Consider the following 16,500-nt stretch of genomic DNA (forward strand, 5'->3'; position numbering starts at 1 on the left):
CATTGGCAGGTGGATTCTTAACCACTGCACCACCAAGGAAGCCCTGGATAGAGTATTCTTTGCTGACAATTTTTACCTTTCAATTAAAAAAAAATGTTTATTTATTTATTTAGCTTTACCAGGTCTTGGTTGTGGCACATGAGATCTTTAGTTGTGGCATGCAGGCTCTTAGTTGAGGCTAGCATGATCTAGTTCCCTAACCAGGGATTGGATCCGGGCCCCCTGCATTGGGAGCACAGAGTCCCAACCACCGGACCACCAAGGAAGTCCCTATCTTTCAGTGCTTTGAGTGTGTTATTCTACTCCTGGCATGTAGAGTTTCTGCTGAGAAATCTGCTGACAGCCTAATGTTTTGTTTGTTTGCTTTTTGGGTTTTTTTGTAGGTTACCATCTTTTTTTCCTTGGTTTCCTTTAAAATTCTTTCTTTATCATTGATTTTTGATAGTTTTACTAGAATGTTTCTTTGAGGAGGTCTTTTTGCATTGGGGTAATTAGGTTTTCTGTTAGCTTAGTGGACTTGTATATCTGGTTCCTTCCCCAGGTTTGGGAAGTTCTCAGCAACTATTTCTTTAAATAAACTCTGCAACCTTCTCCCTCTCTTCTCCTTCTGGAATACCCATTATCCTTATGTTGTCTTTCCTAATAGAGTTGGATATTTCTCATAAGATTTCTTCATTATTTTTTAAATAAATTTATCTATTTTATTTATTTATTTTTGGCTGCGTTGGGTCTTCATTGCTGCACGCGGGCTTTCTCTAGTTGCAGCGAGCGGGGGCTACTCTTTGTTGTGTTGTGTGGGCTTCTCATTGCGGTGGTTTCTCTTGTTGCGGAGCACCAGCTCCAGGCGCACAGGCTTCGGTAGTTGTGGCACGAGGGGTAAGTAGTTGTGGCTTGCGGGCTCTAGCGTGCAGATTCCATAGTTGTGGCGTATGGGCTTAGTTGCTCCATGGCATGTGTAATCTTCCCGCACCAGGGCCCAAACCCATGTACCCTGAATTGGCAGGCTGATTCTTAACCACTGCGCCACCAGGGAAGTCCCCTTCATTAGTTTTTAGACCTTAGTTCTCTCTCCTCTTCTACCTGTATCATTTCTCAATTTTTGTCTTCAAGCTCACTAATTCTCTCTGCCATATGGTCTGCTATATTTCCAGTGCTTTCTAATGCAGTCTTCATCCCAGCTCTAGCATTTCTGTTCAGCTCTTTGTAGAGTTTCAACCTTTTTAATAAAGTATTCTTTCTGTTCATTAATTTTATTCCTCAGCTCATTGAACTGCCTTTTTGAATTTTCTGTAGCTCATCAAGTTTCTTCATGATAGCTATATTGAATTCTCTATCAGTTAGATCCCAATATTCTATGAATTTAAGTTTGTTTCTGGCAAATTGTCTCTTTTTTGTGTGATACTGTGTTACTGTGCTTTTTCATGGTGCTTGATGACTTGTTTCTCTGCTGGCACGTTTGAAGTAGTGAATACCTTTCTTCTTTAGGTAAAGCTTTTTTACATAATACTAACAATACATAGGTTAATAATTAGAGGGCTTTCTTTTGTTTTTCAGTAAGCAGTGCTAAGTTTTTGGTTTTTCTTAACCTGAGCTGCTTCTGGCTATATTTGAGAATCAGCATTTTCCACCCTCCACTACCTCTGCTAGAGGTATCACAGGCACCTTGTCTTCACTACTTGTGCCCCAAGCATCACTGGTGCCTTACTGCTGTCAGTTTTTCTGCTGTTGCTAGCGTCACCACATGCGGCACTGGGATACTGGGTGCCTCTGCCACGGGTAGGGTCATCTGGGTCACAGGCTCTGCCAATGCAGGGAAGGAGAAGTGGGGGGAGCTGAGTCATAGGCATCTCTGCCACATGGGGGTTGCCAGGTTCACAGGCACTGCTGTTGCAGGCAAGGGGGCCAGAGTTGCAGGCACCTTTGCATCTGGAGGGACAGGGACCCAGGCCCTGCTGCTGCTGCTCAGTTTCCTGTGGCGACAGGTGCTGTCATGGCCAGGGGTCTGGTGTCTTGTGCTCCTCCTTCCCTGCTGCTACCAGGCTCTCTGAGTCTGCAGGGTCAGTCACTGTGGTTGGGGGGCTAGGATCACAGGCACTGCCTCCACTCTTCCCCTGGTTCTGCCTTCACTATGTGTTCCAGTCCACCCACCTTTTGATGTGCAGATGTGTGGAACTCTCCAGTGTCCTGGTGTGTTGGTCAGAGGAACCTTTGTTGAGTTATGAATGTTTTACTGATTGTAGATTGAAGGGGAGAGAAAAAGGAGGGTGTCATGCCACTATGATGCTGATGTCCCTCCAAGACTTTATTTTTTAGTAGATTTAAGCTCACAGCAAAATTGATAGGAATGTACAGAGAGTTCCCATATACCCTCTGCCCACACATGCATAGGCTCTTCCATTGCCAACGTCCCCGCCAGAGTGGTACATTTGTTACAACTGATGAACCTGCAGTGATATATCATAATAACCCAAAGTCCACAGTTTACCTTAGGGTTCACTCTTGGTGTTGTACATTCTATGGATTTGGACAAACGTATAATGACACGTATCCATCATTACAGTATCATACATAGAATTTTCATTGCCTTTTCCAGAATGTCGTAGTTGGAATCATACAGTAGGGATGTAGCCTTTTCAGGTTGGCTTCTTTCACTTAATTATGTACTTTTAAGGTTCCCGCATGCCTTTTTATGGCTTAGTTGCTCTTTTTTTTTTCTTTAAAGCATTGAATAATATCCCATTGTCTGGATGTACCATTTTTTTTGGTGGGGGGCTGCTGCGTTGGGCCTTCATTGATGTGTGCGGGCTTTCTCTAGTTGCAGCAAACGGGGACTACTCCTCGTTATGGTGCACGGACTTCTCATTGTGGTGGCTTCTCTTGTTGCAGAGCATGGGCTCTAGGCACACGGCCTTCAGTAGTTGCAGCATGCAAGCTCAGTAGTTGTGGCACGCGGGCCCTAGAGTGCACGGGCTTCTGTAGTTGCAGCATGCGAGCTCAGTAGCTGTGGCTTGTGGGCTTCAGAGCACAGGCTCAGTAGCTGTGGCACACGGGCTTACTTGCTCCGTAGCATGTGGGATCTTCCCACACCAGGGATCAAACCCATGTCCCCTGCATTAGCAGGTGGATTCTTAACCACTGTGCCACCAGGGAAGTCCCTGCATGTACCATTATTTATCCATTCACCTACTGAAGGACATCTTTGTTGCTTCTAAATTTTCACATGAATAAAGCTGCCATAAACATCTGTGTGCAGGTTTTCATGTGGACATAAGTTTTCAACTCCTTTGGCTAAATACCAAGGAACATGATTGTTGGATCATATAGTAAGAGTATGTTTAGTTTTGTAAGAAACGTCCAAGCTGTCTTCCAAAGTGGCTGTACCTTGTTGCATTCCTACCAGTAATACATGAGAGTTCCTGTTGCTCCAAAGCCTTTCCAGCATTCAGTGTTGTCAGTATTTTGGATTTGGTCCCTCTAATAGGTGTATAGTGGAATCTCGTTGTTGTTTTAATTTGCATTTCCCTGATGACATACGATGTGGAGGATCTCTTCATATGCTTATTTGCCTATTTATATCATCTTTGGTGAAGTGTCTTTTGAGGTCTTTGACCCATTTTGATAAATCAGGTTGTTTGTTTTCTTATTGTGGAGTTTTAAGAGTTCCTTATATATTTTGGATAACATCACTTTATCAGATGTGTCCTTTGCAAACCTTCTCTCCCAGTCTGTGGCTTGTCTTCTCGTTCTTTTCATGTCATCTTTTATAAAGCAGAAGTTTTTAGTTTGAACGCAGTCCTGCTTATCAATTATTTCTTTAATGGATCATGGCTTTGGTGTTGTATCCAAAAAGGTATCACCACACCTAAGGTAATCTAGGTTTTCTCCTATGTTTTCTTTTAGGAGTTTTATAGTTTTGTGTTTTACATTTAGGTCTATGATTCATTTTGAGTTAATTTTGATGAAGGATATAAGGTCTATATGTAGATTCATTTTTTTTGCAGGTGAATGTCCAGTTGTTCCAGCATCGTTTGTTGAAGAAACTATCCTTGCTCCATTATATTGCCTTTGCTCTTTTCTCAAAGATGACTATATTTATGTGGATCTACTTCTGGTCTCTATTCTGTTCCATTGATCTATTTGTCTGTTCTTGCATTAATATCACACTATTTTGATTATTGTGACTTTATAGTAAATCTTGAAGTCAGGTAGTGTCAGTCTTCCAACCTTGTTCTTTTTCAATATTGCATTAGCTATTCCGGGTCTTTGCCTGTCCATATAATTTTTAGAATTAGTTTGTTGATATTCACAAAATAGCTTGCTATGATTTTGATTGGATCACTTTGAATCTATAGATTAAGTTGGAAAGAACTGACATCTTGACAATAATGAGTCTTCCTATTCTTGAACATGGAATATTTCTTCATTTATTTAGTTCTTTAATTTTGTCATCAGAGTTTTATAGTTTCCTCACATAAATCTTGTACATATTTTGTTAATTTATACCTAAGTATTTAATATTAGGGGTGCTAAAGTTAATGGTATTGTGTTTTTAATTTCAAATTCCATTTTTCATTTCTGGTATGTAGGAACGTGATTGACTTTTGTATACAGGCATACCTCTGATAAAATGCAATAAAACAAATATCACAATAAGGCGAGTCATGAATTTTTTGGTTTCCCAGTGCATAAAAGTTATGTTTACACTATACTATTGTCTATTAAGTATGCAATAACATTATATTTTTAAAAATACATACTTTAATTTTAAAATACTTTATTGCTAAAAAATGCTAACCATTATCTCAGCCTTCAGCAAGTCATAATAGTTTTGCTGGTAGTGGGGTTTGAAATATTGTGAGAATTACCAAAATGTGACACAGAGACATGAAGTAAGCAAATACTGTTTAAAAAATGGTATCAGACTTCCCTGGTGGTACAGTGGTTGGGAGTCCGCCTGCCAACGCGAGGGACACGGGTTCAGGCCCTGGTCTGGGGGGATCCCACATGCCACGGAGCAGCTAGGCCCGTGTGTCCCAGCTGTTGGGCCTGTGCTCTGGAGCCTGTGGGCCACAATTGCCGAAGCCTGTGCACCTGGGGCCTTTGCTCCGCGGTGGGAGAGGCCATTGCAATGAGAAGCCCGTGTGCAGCAGCGAAGACTCAACGCAGCCAAAAATAAATAAATAAAATAAAAATGGTATCAATAAACTTTGCTTAACACATGGTTGCCACAACCTTCAAGTTGCAAAAAAACAAAACAAAACAAAAAAACCGACAATATCTGCAAAGCACAATAAAACAAAGTACAATAAAATGAGGTGTGGGCTTCCCTGGTGGCGCAGTGGTTAAGAATACACCTGCCAATGCAGGGGATGCAGGTTCAAGCCCTGGTCTGGGAAGATCCCACATGCTGCGGAGCATCTAAGCCCATGAGCCACAACTACTGAGCCCACATGCCGCATCTACTGAAGCCCATGCGCTCTACAGCCCGTGTTCCACAACAAGAGACGCCACCGCAATGAGAAGCCCACGCACTGCAACGAAGAGTAGCTCCCCGCTCACTGCAACTAGAGAAAGCCCGCGCACAGCAACAAAGACCCAACACAGCCAAAAAAAATAAATAAATAAGGTGTGCCTGTATTAACTTTTGTCCTGCAACTTTGCTATAATTGTTTATTAGTTTCAGGAGATTTTTGGTTGATTCTTTCAGATTCTCTATATAGATGTCATGTGCATGTCATGTGCAAACAAAGACTGTTTTTATTTCTTCTTTCCCAAACTATATCTTTTATTTCTTTTACTTGTCTTAATGCATTAGTGAGGACTTCCAGTACAATGTTGACAAGGAGTGGTGAGAGAGGACATCTTTGCCTTGTTCCTGATCTTGGTGGGCAAGCTTCTAGTTTCCCATGAGAAGTATGATGTTAGCTGTAGGTTTTCTGCAGATTTTTTTTATCAAGTTAAGGAAGTTACCCTGCGTTCATAGTTTATTGACAGTTTTTATCATGAGTGGGTGTTGGACTTTGTCAAATGCGTTTTCTGCATCCATTGACCTGATTATGTGACTTTTCTTCTTTAGCCTGTATATGCGATGGATTATATTCATTGATTTTTTTTTTTGGCTGCATTTGTTCTTTGTTGCTGCACACGGGTTTTCACTAGTTGTGGCGAGCGGGGGCTACTCTTGGTTGTGGTGTGCAGGCTTCTCATTGTGGTGGCTTCTTTTGTTGCGGAGCACGGGCTCTAGGTGTGCAGGCTTCAGTAGTTGTGGCGTGGGCTCAGTAGTTGTGGCGCATGGGCTTAGTTGCTCCACGGAATGTGGGATCATCCCAGACCAGGGCTCAAACCTGTGTCCCCTGCATTGGCAGGCGGATTCTTAACCACTGTGCCACCAGGGAAGCCCTATTCATTGATTTTTGAGCGTTGAACCAGTCTTGCATGCCTCGCATCCCACTTTGTCATGGTGCAAAATTCTTTTCATACATTATTGGATTCAACTTGCTAATGTTTTGTTGAGGATTTTTGCATCTATGTTCATGAGAGATATTGTTCATGTAGTTTTTTTCCCCCTAGTATTGTCTTTGTCTGGTTTTGTCATTACAGTAATGTGAGCCTCATAGAATGAGTTAGGAAGTATTCACTCTGCTTCTATCCTCTGAAGAGACTGTAGAGAATTGGTATAATTTCATCCTTGAATGTTTAGTAGGATTCACCATTGAACCACCTGGGCCTGGTGCTTTCTGTTTTGGAATGTTATTAAGTATTGATTCAATTTTTAAAATAGATTCAGGCCTATTCATATTGCCTGTTTCTTCTTGTGTGAATTTTGGAAGATTGTCTTTCAAGGAATTGGTCCATTTCATCTAGTTTATCAAATTTGTGGGCATAGAGTTGTTCATAATATTCCTTTAATATCCTTTAATGTCCATGGGATATGTAGTGATGTTCTCTCTTTTGTTTCTGACATTAGTAATTGGTGTCCACTGTCTTTTTTTCCTTAGTTAGCTTGTCTAGAGGCTTATTGATTTTTTTGATCTTTTCAGAGAAATAGCTTTTGGTTTCATTGATTTTCTCTATTGATTTCCTGTTTTCAGTGTTATTGATTTCTGCCCTAATTTTTATTTTTTATCTTTTGCTTACTCTGCTTTTAATTTGCTTTTTGTTCTAGTTTCCTAAGGTAGAAACAGATCATTGGTTTTATATCTTTCTTCTTTTATCTTACATACATTCAATACTATAAATTTTCCTCTAAGCATTGCTTTTGTTACATCCCACATGTCTTTATAAGTGGTGTTTACATTTTTGTTTGTTCAAAATATTTAAAAATTTCTCTTGAGATTTCTTCCTTGAACTTTATGTTATTAAGAAGTATGTTGTTTAATCTCCATATATTTTAGTATTTCCAGTTATATTTCTGATATTGATTTCTAGTTTAATTTCATTGTTGTTTGAGAGAAGACACTGTATTTCTATTTATTTAAATGTGTTAATGTGTGTTTTATGGCCCAGAATTTGGTCTATCTTGGTGAATATTCCATATAAGCTTGAAAAGAATGTATATTCTTCTGTTGCTGGATGAAGTAGTCTCTAGATGTGAACTACATCCAGTTGATTAATGGTGCTGTTGAGTTCAGTTTTGTCCTTACTGATTTTCTGCTTGCTGGATCTGTCCTCATCTGATAGAGGAGTGTTGAAGTCTCCAAATATGATAGTGGATTCATTTCTTCTCTTTGTAGTTTTATCAGTTTTTGTCTTACAGTTTTTTTTTTTTTTTTTTTTTTTTTTTTTTGCTGTACGCGGGCCTCTCACTGCTGTGGCCTCTCCCGTTGCGGAGCACAGGCTCCGGACACACAGGCTCCGCGGCCATGGCTCGCGGGCCCAGCCGCTCCGTGGCATATGGGATCTTCCGGGATCGGGGCACGAACCCGTGTCCCCTGCATCGGCAGGCGGACTCTCAACCACTGCGCCACCAGGGAAGCCCTGTCTTACAGTTTTTGCTCTGTTGTTAAATGCATACACATTTAAGATTGTTATGTGTTCTTGGAGAATTGATCCCTTTATCATTATGTAATGCCCTCCTTTATCCCTGATACCTTTCCTTGTTTTGAAGTCTGCTCTGTCTGAAATTAATTTAGCTACTCCTGCTCTCTTTTGATTAGTGTTAGTATGGTACATTTTTCTTCATCTATTTACTTTTAATCTATATGTGGTTTTTTAATATAAATTTATTTATTTATATTTTTATTTTTGGCTGCATTGGGTCTTCATTGCTGCATGCAGGCTTTCTCTAGTTGTGGCAAGCAGGGGCTTCTCTTCGTTAAGGTGCGCAGGCTTCTCATTGCAGTGGTTTCTCTTGTTGCGGAGCACGGGCTCTAGGCCACGCGGGCTTCAGTAGTTGTAACACATGGGCTCAGTAGTTGTGGCTCGCAGGCTCTAGAGCACAGGCTCAGTAGTTGTGGCACATGGGCTTAGTTGCTCCACGGCATGTGGGATCTTCCCGGACCAGGGCTCAAACCCATGTCCCCTGCATTGGCAGGTGGATTCTTAACTACTGTGCCACCAGGGAAGTCCCTGGGTTTTGTTTTTTGATCCACTCTGACAATCTCTGTCTTTTAACTGGTACATTTATACCATTGGCATTCAAAGTGATTTTTTAAAAAAAAATTTTGGCTGTGCTGCACAGCATGTGGGATCTTAGTTCCCCAACCAGGGATTGAACCCCCTGCAGTGGAAGCAGAGTCTTAATCACTGGACCACCTGGGAAGTCCCTCAAAGTGATTATTAACATAGTAGATTAATACCTAGCATAGTTGTTACTGTTTTCTATTTTTTGCCCTTGTTCTTTGTTCCTTTTTGTCTTTCACTCTTTCTCTGCCTTTTGTCACTTTAATTGAGCTTCTTATGATTCCATTTTCTCTCCTTCCTCTTGCACACACACATACACTCACACACATATATGTATAAAAAGAATTTTTTTTTTTTTACCATTTTTAGTGGTTGCCCTAGAGTTAGCAATAAACATTTACAAGTAATCCAAGTCCACTTTCAAATAACCGTATACTTCTTCCTGGGTCGTGTGCATACTTTATTATAATAAAATAATCCTAATTCCTCCCTCCTATCCCTTGTATCATCGCTGTCATTCATTTCACTTATAAAAAGCATACATAGCATATATATACATATATAAGATATATACATAAGCATACATAATCAAATACATTGCTGCTATTATTTTGAGCCAACTGTTATCTGCTAGATCAACTGAGAATAAGAAAAATAAAAGTTTTTATTTTACTTTCATTTATTCTTTCTTCAGTGTTGTTCCTTTTCTAATGTACATCTGAGTTTCTGACCTATACAATTTTCCTTCTCTCTAAAGAACTTCTTTTAATATTTCTTGCATGGCAGGTGTACTGGCAACAGATTCCCTCAATTTTTGTTTGTCTGAGAAAGTCTTCATTTCTTTTTCACTTTTGAAGGATAATTTCACAGGGTACAGAATTCTAGGTTGGTGGTTTTTTTCTCTCGAAGTATTTCATTCCACTATCTTCTTGCTTGCACGTTTTCTGAGAAGTCAGATGTAATTCTTAGCATATTATTATAGATGTTTTAAATTCCTGGTCTAATAATTCCAGCATCCTTGCCATGTTTGGTTCTGATGCTTGCTCTACCTCTTCAAGGTGTGTTTTTTGCCTTTTAGCATGCCTTGAACTTTTTTTCTTGATAGCCAGACGGGATGCACCAGGTAAAAAGAACTACTATAAATAGGACTTTAGTAATGTGATAATAAATTGTGAGGGGGATGAGAGAAGCCTTCCACAGTCCTATGATTAGGTCTCAATCTTAGTGAGCCTATGCCTCTGAACTGTGAACTTCAAACGTGTTTCCCAGCTTTTTCTCCCTACTTAGGTGGGACAGCATGGCTAGAGTGGGTGGGAGTTGGGTATTTTCCTTCTCCCAGTTCAATTAGGCTCTGATAATACCCCAGCAAATTAGGTTCTGGTTAACTAGTTTCCCCTGAGGGCAGACCTTGTTAAGAACAGAGTGCTCTGGTATATTTCAAAATAGTTCCTTTGTCATCTGCTGGCCAGAAGCACTGATATTTTCGCTGATATTTACTGTCAGAACCTGTTTGAGCTCCTGAAGGTATAATTCACAAAAATATAGTGTTCCCTCTATAACTGAGTCCCCCTGGAGTTTTTTTTTTTTTTTTTTTTGCTGTACGCGGGCCTCTCACTGTTGTGGCCTCTCCCATTGCAAACGCGCAGGCTCAGCGGTCATGGCTCACGGGCCCAGCTGCTCCACAGCATGCGGGATTCTCCCGAACAGGGGCACGAACCCGTGTCCCCTGCATCGGCAGGCGGACTCTCAACCACTGCGCCACCAGGGAAGCCCCAGGGAAGCCCCAGGGAAGCCCCCCCTTGGAGTTTTTAACACTCATGTTTACCCATACTGAGCCTCCAACAATTTGTCAATTACAATTCAGATTTCCTACCCCAGAACTGTTTCCCATGGTGGCTTTCACTTTGAATCTCTGCTCTGGAAGGCCTGGAGTCCATGTACTTGCCAGTCTGTCTCTCCAGTCTTGGGGACAGCCATTTGCCCTGTGTCCTTGTCTCTTACAGATCCAAGAAAAGTTGTTGATTTTTCAGTCCACGCAGCCTTTTACTTGTTGTTAGGACAGAGTGGCACTTCTAACATCCTTACATGTGGAACCAGAAACCAGAAATTTTCACTTAACAAAGAGTTAGACTAACTTTAAACAAGGAGGACAAAGGTCCTTTTATCAATGTCCATTGATACAAATAGTTATACAAATTATTACACAATTTAATTTAATACACTATTTAACTCACTTGTTTTTAAGTTAGAAATAAGGAGTATATAATTCTACCCAACAAGTAAGTCAAAGAAAAATATACTCCATAGAGAAAGCCGTAAGAGTGGAAGAAAAGAAGCATTGAAAAAGGGCACTGACAGAGAGATCAAGAAAGAATGAGAAATGAAGAATCAAACAGAAGGGACCGAGATAAAGGGTGAATCCCACATACACATACCTAAACACAAGCTGCAGAGACATAAAGCGCCTATACTCAAAAAGAACTACAAGCGGGGATTGTAGCATCATCTAGCTAAGTCTTTATCTTTCAAGTCATAGCTGATGTTCTGGTTTTGTTATGTTTACATATTTAACTTCTCACTTATTCAACTAAAAAATTATTGGACAGGGCCTCCCTGGTGGCGCAAGTGGTTGAGAGTCCGCCTGCCAATGCAGGGGATACGGGTTCGTGCCCCGGTCTGGGAGGATCCCATATGCCGCGGAGCGGCTGGACCCGTGAGCCATGGCCGCTGAGCCTGCGCGTCCGGAGCCTGTGCTCCGCAACGGGGGAGGCCACAACAGTGAGAGGCCCGCATACCGCAAAAAAAAAAAAAAAAAAAAATTATTGGACATCTTCTAAGTACCCATCACTGTGTTAGGAGTAGGAGGTACAGCAATAAATAAGACAATGATGCTGATCTTAGAGAAGTTACAATTTGGCAGCAGAGACAGGCATTGGTTTTTAAAATTTAAATCACACCACTTTCAACACACACACACACACAGTGGCAATCTTAGGTGATGGATATGTTAATTAGTTTGATTGTTGTATCATTTCATAATATATAGATACGTCAAAACATGACTTTGTACACCTTAAATGTATACAATTTTTATGTCAATTATATCTCAATAAAGCTAGAAAAAAATCATGTTATATTTTTAAAACATATTTTACAGGAAAATAAGAAAGGCTTGGGACTTCCCTGGTGGTGCAGGGGTTAAAAATCTGCCTGCCAGTGCAGGGGACGTGGGTTCGAGCCCTGGTCTGGGAAGATCCCACATGCTCTGGAGCAACTAAACTCGTGTGCCACAACTACTGAGCCTGCACTCTAAAGCCCGTGAGCCACAACTACTGAGCCCACATGCCACAATTACTGAAGCCTACGCACCTAGAGCCCATGCTCTGCAACAAGAGAAGCCACTGCAATGAGAAGCCCATGCACTACAACTAAGAATAGCCCCCACTCACCACAATTGGAGAAAGCCCACACACAGCAACAAAGACCCAACACAGCCAAAAATAAATAAAATAAATAAATTTTAAAAAAAAGAAATTCTCTATGAGTTCCATTGTACTGTTTTAGATTTAAAACTCCTCTTCCAGAAACAGAATCACAGATACAGAAAACAAACTAGTGGTTATCAGGTGGGGGAGGGGCAAAAATAGGTGAAGGGGATCAAGAGATACAAAGTAGTAGCTGTAAAGTACATAAGTTACAAGGATATAATGTACAGCACAGAGAACATAGACAATATTTTATAATAATTTTGTATGGAGAGTAATTTATAAAAAATATTGAGTTACTATGTTGTACACCTAAAAGTAACATCATATTGTAAGTCAACTATATAGTTCAATAAAAAATAAGTAAATAAAACAAACCTTGGATCAAAGAATTGCAATGGATATGTGGACAAAGAATGTCACTTGCTATATCAGTAAACAAAGGATATTGTGGCGATTGCAGATGCCCCCTTACGGTGCACCCTTAGGGGATTCAGGATGGAGAAAAGCAGGATACTGGCCCTAGATAAGGTGCATATCAAAGGAATAATTTCATTAAGCCCAGACACTTGCATCTTCCCATACACAGAAAAGTGCTAAATTATTTAACTTGAGATACCTGGTTTTTCTTTAATTAGCAGTTATCTTTTTTTAAATTGAATTATAGTTGATTTACAATGTTGTGTTAGTTTCAGGTGTACAGCAAAGTGATTCATTTATATATATATTCTTTTTCAGATTTTTTTCCATTATAGGTTATGACAAGATATTGGATATAGTTCCCTGCTCTATACAGTAGGACCTTGTTGTCTATCTCTGCTACACATAGTAGCGTGTAATCTCAATCTCCTAATTTTTTTTTTTTTTTTTTTTTTTTTTTTTTGCGGTACGCGGGCCTCTCACTGTTGTGGCCTCTCCCGTTGTGGAGCACAGGCTCCAGACGCGCAGGCTCAGCAGCCATGGCTCACGGGCCCAGCCGCTCCGCGGCATGTGGGATCCTCCCGGACTGGAGCACGAACCCGTGTCCCCTGCATCGGCAGGTGGACTCTCAACCACTGCGCCACCAGGGAAGCCCCTCCTAATTTTTTTTAATAGATCTTTATTGGAGTATAATTGCTTCACAATACTGTGTTAGTTTCTGTTGCACAACAAAGCGAATCAGTCATATGCATACACATGTCCCCATATCCCCTCCCTCTTGAGCCTCCCTCCCACCCTCCCTATCCCACACCTCTAGGTCACCGCAAAGCACCAAGCCGATCTCCCTGTGCTATGCTGCTGCTTCCCACCAGCCAACTATTTTACATTCCGTAGTGTATATATGTCGATGCTACTCTCACTTTGCCCCAGCTTCCCCCTCCCACCCCGTGTCCTCAAGTCCATCCTCTATGTCTACATCTTTTTTTTTCTTTTAAATGTCCATGTGCACTTTATTAATAAAAACTAACAGTGCCAAGTTAAACACGTCAAACAATTGAAGTCTCTTTATTCCACAAAATATTGCAGAAAAGTTTGTTTGTGTTCCAATAAAAAGACTATTATTTTAGAACAGGCAGCTAACAGCAACTGTGCAGTTAATGGTTCTTCGTGGATAAGTTTTAAAAGAGACTACTGCCTGTCCTGAAATTCCTTTTTCTTTTTATAAAAAAAGAACTATTAAAAATGATTGACAAATTTGAGTTAAAAATCTGTTAAAACATTCTCTATATTTAATTTCAACTTTATAATAGATTACAGGAAGATGCTTACGAAACAAATACAACATTTGTTTCAGTACATGTCTTTAAATGACAGACTTATAAGTATGTAAACAACTATATAATAAAAGTTCCCAAACGCTGCCTGTAAGAAATCAGGCAAATTTTACCATAAGCAATAAACCATTCCAAGCTTTCAGTTTCCATAGCTGCACCAGCATGGCAGTAAACTTTTACGAAACCAAACAAACAGAAACAAAAAAAGAACTTCGCAATTCGTCGGCTGCAACACAGAGCAAAACCAAAGTAGAAACCCGATGGAGTCACGCAGTCAATATAATTGAAGGGAAATAAGGTCGTAATAAAACGTCGAGAGGCAGAGCCTCGCCCTCTGCCGGTTCCGTGGCGCCTCCCCCTCGGCGGCTGCCTCGGGCCCGCCGGGCAGCAGGGCCTTTATCTCCCTCGGCACGGACGTAGCACAATGTCTCCAGCAAACTCGGCAAGAACTGTGAAGGGGCGAAATGAACTCTGACTCTTAAAAAACAGCAAACGAAAACACAAAATCCAAAAGAGTAAATAGAGGCCGTGCGTGGGCCTCAAACATGGCGCAGCTCGTCAGGACCCCACAGAGAACGGCGCGTTGCTTATCGGTGGCGCACGCCGAGCCCAGCGGCTCAGCGAGCTCTTCTTGGGAGGAGGACAAAAGAAACAGAAAGACCCACGTTCACAGAAGTTCTCCTCCCCAGACGTGTCCCCGGAGCCGGTGGGGCTCAGTCCTCCCCCTCGTTCTCATTGAAGTCCTCGTTCTCATTGAAGTCCTCGTCCTCCTCGTCGTCCTCCCCAGCGTACGACACGGGGGTCTCCACCCGGGACCCGCTGTACTGCGACCCGCTGGAGCTCGTGGCCAGCGCCCCGTTCGCACCGTTGGCCAGGTCACTGGCAGAGAGCCTTGTGCCATTGGCAGTTGAAACTGCCGACGTGACAAAGACACCCCCGAGTGATCCCTGAGCCATTTCTGTCACGTAGGGTTCAGCGCCTTCGGCACCAAACTTCTTGCCACCTTCAGGTCGTCGGCGGAGCAGCTCACGGACTCAAGCCCTCAGGCCATCCCCATGCGCTTCAGCACCTCGATGTCATCGTGGATTTCAAACGTGTTGTCAAAATTAAACAGGTACTCCAGCTTGTCGTTGGAAATGCTGCAGTCGATGACCGTCTTCTTGCTGGTGTTCACGATGATGAAAGGCAGGTGGATGATAGAGTTGGCGGTGGGGCGGCCGGCTGGCCTGCTGTTCCGCCTGGCGGTTCCTCTGCACCAGGTTCTTAAAGGCGATTTGCTGCAGGATAAGCTCTTGGAGCTGCGACTGTTTCTGCTTTATTCTTTCCAGCCTTCTCTGTCTCTCCACCTCCAGGTTCTGACACTCCTGGGCGGAGTTGGTGGGCAGACCGATCCACTTGATCTCCTTCTTCTCCTTGGAGATGACGTTCATGGCCATCAGCACGTTCAGGGCGTCATAGACTCGCCGTCTGATGTTCTTCCGGTCGTAAGCCGACTCGTTCGGTAAGATGTGGTTGTCAGCGGCGTTGAACTCTGCCACCAGCTCGTCCGCCACCTCGTTGTAGGATGTGGTCCCCTTCCGCTGCACCTTCTCGCAGACCTTCATGGAGAAATGCCTCAGCCCCTTGCCGTTCTTCTCCCCTTTCCTGCTACGCTTCCCGGCAGACCAAGGTGAGGGGTCTGAAGGCTGGTTCACTTGCTGAGCGATGTTGACATTGGACTGTCCGAACATCTTTGCCAAGACCTGCTTCCCAAGCGTGTTTACTGTGGAGGGATGAACAGCCACTAAGAACACCACACCTTTTCCAGGACTAAGGTTCTGGTCTATGAAGACCTTGAGTTCCCCGTTGGCTTCAATTAGACCGGCATCTTTTGCCATGTTACTAGATCCGTGAAATCGATGCTATAAATGTTCACCCTCCAGAGAAGAAAAATGGTTTTTCTGGCGGGCGGTCGGCGCGTGGACACCAGGCGCGCACACGCGGGTGGGCGGGCAGAGGGTGGTGGTCCCGGCGGCGCTCGGCCAGGGTCCCTGCCCTGCCGAGGCGCCGGGGCGTGGGGCTCACCCTCTATGTCTGCATCTTTATTCCTGCCCTCCAACTAGGTTCATCAGTACCATTTATTTTATTTATTTATTTAGATTCTATATATATACATTAGCATTTGGTATTTGTTTTTCTCTGACTTACTTCACTTTATATGACAGACTCTAGGTCCATCCACCTCACTACAAATAACTCAATTTTGTTTCTTTTTATGGCTGAGTAATGTTCCATTTGTATATATGTGCCACATCTTCTTTATCCATTCATCTGTCAATGGACATTTAGGTTGGTTCCATGTCCTGGCTATTGTAAATAGTGCTGCAATGAACATTGTGGTACATGTCTCTTTTTGAATTATGGTTTTCTCAGGGTATGTGCCCAGTAGTGGGATTGCTGGGTCATATGGTAGTTCTATTTTTAGTTTTTTAAGGAACCTCCATACTGTTTTCCATAGTGGTTGTATCAATTTACATTCCCACCAACAGTACAGGAGGGTTCCCTTTTCACCACACCTTTTCCAGCATTTATTGTTTCTAGATTTTTTTGATAATGGCCATTCTGACCAGCGTGAGGTGATACCTCATTGTAGTTTTGAT

At 42.2% G+C, this 16,500-nt stretch overlaps 1 pseudogene; it reads right to left on the reverse strand.

Moving 5' to 3' along the window:
* Positions 1-14,574: 14,574 nt before the first annotated feature.
* On the reverse strand, positions 14,575-15,814 carry LOC132498800 (transcription factor Dp-1-like; annotated as a pseudogene).
* Positions 15,815-16,500: the final 686 nt, after the last annotated feature.

Source organism: Mesoplodon densirostris, chromosome 11, assembly GCF_025265405.1.
Source record: "Mesoplodon densirostris isolate mMesDen1 chromosome 11, mMesDen1 primary haplotype, whole genome shotgun sequence".
Classification (NCBI taxonomy): Eukaryota; Metazoa; Chordata; class Mammalia; order Artiodactyla; family Ziphiidae; genus Mesoplodon; species Mesoplodon densirostris.